The sequence below is a fragment of the Electrophorus electricus genome, chromosome 2 (genome assembly GCF_041902795.1).
Source record: "Electrophorus electricus isolate QZ-2024a chromosome 2, ASM4190279v1, whole genome shotgun sequence".
Lineage (NCBI taxonomy): Eukaryota > Metazoa > Chordata > Actinopteri > Gymnotiformes > Gymnotidae > Electrophorus > Electrophorus electricus.
In genome coordinates, this window is record NC_137498.1 from 4,230,001 (window position 1) to 4,235,000 (window position 5,000).

At 44.9% G+C, this 5,000-nt stretch overlaps 1 protein-coding gene and 1 long non-coding RNA gene across 2 annotated transcripts in view; both read right to left on the minus strand.

Moving 5' to 3' along the window:
- The window catches only part of LOC113591687 (exostosin-1), a 114,693-nt gene that overhangs the window by 61,597 nt on the left and 48,096 nt on the right, over window positions 1-5,000 (minus strand). The gene's annotated exons all lie outside the window — the stretch shown is intronic.
- On the minus strand, window positions 364-3,189 carry LOC145646927 (uncharacterized). The gene is made up of 2 exons (XR_014116244.1): window positions 1,546-3,189; window positions 364-1,423 (listed from the first exon to the last, which is right to left on the minus strand). It is a non-coding gene; the product is annotated as an uncharacterized LOC145646927 (long non-coding RNA).

Consider the following 5,000-nt stretch of genomic DNA (forward strand, 5'->3'; position numbering starts at 1 on the left):
TGGTTGTTTGTGTTGGCTTACACAGGTTAGGGTTAATCCTTTGTTGGGCCGTTGCCAGCTGGCCAGCCGGAGTGTGTGTGCGGTGTGTTTGCAGTGCGCGAGACGGTGCTCATGAGGGAGTCAAACAGAGTCAAAGCATTTACACAGTCTCCCCATCACACACACACACACACATACACACACACACGCGCGTCGTCTTTGCTGTGATTAGTCAGGGACCGTAAGCTCTGGTTAAAGTTCCTTTCCTGGACACACACGAGAAATGTGTCTCAGGAAGTGCTTTTCCTCCACTGGTTTGCCAACGGTGGAGTCATTCATACAGGTGGAGTCATTCATACAGGTGGAGTCATTTCTACTGCCGTAGTTATTCAAATGGGTATCATTATTCATATGGTTATAGCACACCTGCGCGCACACACACATGCGTGGGCACGCACGCTCGCACGCACGCTCGCACGCACGCTCGCACGCTGGGTAAATGAACGCAGGTAGAAGAACATTGACTTTACAGCAGAGACATTTGAATATTCAGAACATATTAACGTTGTGTAGTCTCTGCACAGGACTACAAATCCCATCATGCCACGAGAACGACAAAAACCTGAGCCTGTGCGAATTATTCTGCCTTTCCGTCCGGATGTGCTCTGCTGCGTTCTGGCTTCGCGAATGTCGTGCTTGATGCATTTGTACGAGACGGCTCCGTAATCCCCTGTAATCTCTAGCCAGGAAGGGCGCGGGCTTAGGGATACGCGGGTGGCGTTCCGGGGATGAGAACGCAGCAGGGAACGCGAGACCCTCTCTGCTCTGGAGTGTCTGACAAACTCTCGCTCCGGAGATGGCACCGTGGAGCCTGAAGTGTGACGCAAGGAACCCGTTAGGGAGCGCCGAGAGCATTCGTCAGTTCCGTCAGATCAGGAAAGCCTTCAATGTGAAAAACCCCCCACCAAAAGGTAGGTTTTTTTCAGTTAAAAATAAGTCAGTTTTCAAAGTAAATAAGTTTGAGTGCAAACGTTTCACAAATCCATTTCCAAAGAGAACCTCTTTTCTGTGGTTCCATATCTCAGCACCTAAATCAAATAATTTTAACAACCAAGTGATGGAAAACGTTTTACTCCACGGTTCGTTTGCAGTCTTTTAACTGATTAATTAGGGGATACCTTATCCAAAGTCGAAGGACGCGCTTCCCACATTGGCATGCATCAGACTTCAGGAGCGTCTGCTTTAAACTCAGGGCGCCACGCGACCCCGGCGAATCCAGAACTGTTTAACGGCGTTCCGATATTCCTATGACCTCCCAAACGCGCCAGGAAACCGTTGGGGAGGCTCGGCGTTCCGGCTGCTTCTGGTGCTCTCCCGGACGCTCCGGTGTTACTCCTCTTCTTCCTGTCCTCCGTTCCTTCTCTCTCTCTCTCTCCTCTCCCAGCTGAGAATTTGGGAAAAAACAGATGATCCCCATTAACGGGAAACGTTCCGCATTCCCTCTGCGGGTGGCAGCTACCGCCCCCGCGGCCGGGTGCCTCTTGTTACCGGAGAAAACTCAATTACCCAGCACTCTCTGCTCCCCGACCCACGCAGAAAACAGGAAGGACAGGACGGCGTCACGGTGTCCCTGCGTCTGTTTAAGCGCGGCCGTGCTACGCTGCCTTTCTTGGACTGCACGACGGCGCCCATGGACAGGCCGAGAGGGGGTGTGGGGGGTGGGAGGGGCTTAGGGAAGGTCGTCTGGAGGTCGCGCGCGTCATTGGCCACGGGTGTTTACCGCCAGGGAGTATCGATGGCCGCGCTCAGATCTTACCTCCGCTGATGTGCGCTGAATAATGCAACAGAAATGCCACTGGATCGTCCATCTGCCAACCATCTCTCCCTCTCTCTACCTTTTATTTATGTCTCATTTGCTTCCTTCCCTAATCCTCACATCCTCACGTCCACTCGTCGGTCACTCACTCTCTCTCTCTCTCTCTCTCTCTCTCTCTCTCTCTCTCTCTCTCCCCCAACCCTGTTGGCTGGGTAGCAGCCCGCGAGCGGCCGAAACTTGCGCCGTCGACGGGAGAGATGCGCCCTTGTGAGGCGGATCTTTAACTTCCGGCGTTGAGCTCGCGCGGCAGCGTCCACTCACTCCCATGTAGAGGACGACACGCCGTACACTCACGCCACGCAGTTCTTTACGTTTAAATACATTTTTTCCCTTCTGCCTGTCTACACACAGGAAGCGACTACCCCTTTGCGCAAACCCGCATTGCCCTGTGTCATGACCCGTGCAAAACGTGAGAGGTGCGAGACATATTTATATATTTTTCTTTCATCTTTCCTATACGCCATCTGGTTCTGTTCGGCTCACGTGATGGAAGACAATAAAGAGCAAAATCTTTCCCGCGCGGAGGCTCCTTACCTGCCACTCCCTTATAAGTTGCTTTCTGCGTTTTGGAAACGTACGGTACCGATCCACAAAAGAACAGACACGCAGACACTGTGATACTTTTGCTCTGAAATAAAACGATAACTCGATAACGGCTATAAGGTCTGGGTGCCCCCCCCCCAAAAAAAAACCAGACAGCAAATAAATTTGAATAATTAAAACACAGCTGAGTAAAAAGGGGAAACTGCCTTCCTCATGAGTGATAATATTACATTAAAGATATTAAAGATTTTGAGCTAAAGTACGTAAATGTAAGTGGCCGGCGGCGGAAGACGAGTGAAGACCGTCACCTGACTGCTGAGACTGCCGTTGTCTTGTCTGGATTTAACAAACGAGAGAGAGAGAGAGAGAGAGAGAGAGAGAGAGAGAGAGACAGACACGGAGCGGGGAACAAGGAGAAAGAGAAAGATGATAGGTGAAAAGGCAACAAAACGAGAGCGGAAGAGATGGATGCAAGAAGACAGAGACTGGACAGATGTGCATATACAGATGTGTATTATGTGCGTATACAGATGTGTATTATGTGCGTATACAGATGTGTATTACGTGCGTATACAGATGTGTATTACGTGCGTATACAGATGTGTATTACGTGTGTCTACAGATGTGTATTGTGTGTATACAGATGTGTATTACGTGTATATACAGATGTGTATTATGTGTATATATTGTGTATATACAGATGTGTATTACGTGCATATATAGATGTGTATTATGTGCGTATACAGATGTGTATTATGTGTGTATACAGATGTGTATTATGTGTGTATACAGATGTGTATTACATGTATATACAGATGTGTATTATGTGCATATACACATGTATATTATGTGTATATATTATGTGTATATACAGATGTGTATTATGTGTATATACAGATGTGTATTGTGTATATACAGATGTGTATTATGTGTATATACAGATGTGTATTACGTGTATATATTATGTGTATATACAGATGTGTACTACGTGTGTATACAGATGTGTATTACGTGTGTATACAGATGTGTATTATGTGTATATATTATGTGTATATACAGATGTGTATTACGTGTGTATACAGACGTGTATTATGTATATATTGTGTATATACAGATGTGTATTACGTGTGTATACAGACGTGTATTGTGTGTATACAGATGTGTATTACGTGTGTATACAGACGTGTATTGTGTGTATACAGATGTGTATTGTGTGTATATACAGATGTGTATTATGTGTATATACAGATGTGTATTACGTGTATATACAGATGTGTATTATGTATATATTGTGTATATACAGATGTGTATTACGTGTGTATACAGACGTGTATTGTGTGTATACAGATGTGTATTGTGTGTATATACAGATGTGTATTGTGTGTATACAGATGTGTATTGTGTGTATACAGATGTGTATTATGTGTATATACAGATGTGTATTACGTGTATATACAGATGTGTATTACATGTATATATTATGTGTATATACAGATGTGTATTACGTGTGTATACAGATGTGTATTGTGTGTATACAGATGTGTATTATGTGTATATACAGATGTGTATTACGTGTGTATACAGACGTGTATTGTGTGTATACAGATGTGTATTACGTGTGTATACAGATGTGTATTGTGTGTATACAGATGTGTATTGTGTGTATACAGATGTGTATTATGTGTATATATTATGTGTATATACAGATGTGTATTGTGTGTATATACAGATGTGTATTGTGTGTATACAGATGTGTATTATGTGTATATATTATGTGTATATACAGATGTGTATTGTGTGTATATACAGATGTGTATTGTGTGTATACAGATGTGTATTATGTGTATATACAGATGTGTTTGATGTGGCCAGTGGAATGAAACAACAAAAACAATATAAATCCAAATAATATATAAAGGAAACAAAACAGGACGAGTGAAAAGAAAAGAGAGGAGGGTCTCTCTCTCTCTGTCTGTCATTCTCACTGTCTCTGTCTGTGTGTGTACGTGTGTGTGTGACCCAGACGGTGTTCAATTTATCGATCAAAAAGGCAGAACGTGTCTTAGATCCCTGTACAGATAGACTCAACCCAAAACAATTACAGAAGCTGTAATACGACACACACTCACCCCCCTCGACACAAACACCCAACACACACACACACACACGCACGTATGCTCACTCACCCCCGCACGCACCCACACACTCACCCACCTCGACACAAACACCCCCCAACACACACACACACACACACTCGTCTGTCCCCTTCTTCTCTCGGCTCTGTCCTGATCTTCAGTCTTCATCTGTCTCTCTTTACCTCTCTCTCTCTCTCTCTCTCTCTCTCTCTCTCTCTCTCGCTCCCTCGTTCTCTCTATTTCCCGCTAGGTCTGTTGAACTCCCGCTCTTTCAACCTGAACCTTTTTGGTGTGATATTATAGGCCTCACTGACACCACAGACACTGGGGCACAGTGGCTTCACCCATCGAATAATAGTTTGAACAATTTTATGCTTATTTCAGTCACTAAAGTTAAACGTATTACGTCCCTCACGGCAGAGTCAGGAACTCCTCGCGGTTATGTTTTTGAACCGCTGACGTTTCAA